Source organism: Triplophysa rosa, linkage group LG17 (genome assembly GCF_024868665.1).
Source record: "Triplophysa rosa linkage group LG17, Trosa_1v2, whole genome shotgun sequence".
In the NCBI taxonomy this organism is placed as follows: Eukaryota; Metazoa; Chordata; class Actinopteri; order Cypriniformes; family Nemacheilidae; genus Triplophysa; species Triplophysa rosa.
Window position 1 is genome coordinate 14,691,545 of NC_079906.1, and position 768 is coordinate 14,692,312.

Genomic DNA, 768 nt, shown 5'->3' on the forward strand with positions numbered 1-768 from the left:
AAACACAACTTTTCATTAAATCTGTTTCATGACGTTCATATGAGGTGTGAAAGCACACTATCTGCCACGCCGCAGCTAAGCACTAGCCCGTCTTGCATAAGGAGCAGGACTTGGTGTAAATGGCTGTATGATTAACTTGTTTTATTAAACATGTTAAAGGGGGTAGCTCATGGGGAAAATCAAGACCTCACATATACCCCTAACCTTACCCTAAACCAGGGGTGTTCAATTAATGTTCCAAGAAAAGTGATCTATTTTCATATTTACTACTCTAAAAAGTTGGAAAACCGTTTTCAGCCAACGACCCTGCGTCTGTGTGGAAAGGCCTTAAAGACATCACCAACTACAAGCCACCATCCCCCAATTTTGCAGGCAATCAACACCTGGTCAATGATCTGAATGACTTTTACTGCAGATTTGAAAATGCTAACTTTACACCTCACACCAACTCTGACATTCTCTCTACACAACACCTATCACCTTCAGTCACCCCACCTCCTGCACTTCAGATCAGTGAAGAGGATGTGTGCCGAGTCTTTAGGAAACAAAAGACAAGAAAAGCACCAGGCCCAGATGGTATCTCCCCAGCCTGTCTTAAAAGCTGTGCTATTCAACTGGCCTTCATCTTCTCACAGATCTTCAACAGATCACTGGAGCTGTGCACAGTTCCTTCCTGTTTCAAGCGCTCCACCATAATCCCCATCCCAAAGAAACCCAAAATCACAGGACTGAATGACTACAGACCCGTCGCTCTCACATCTGTGGTCA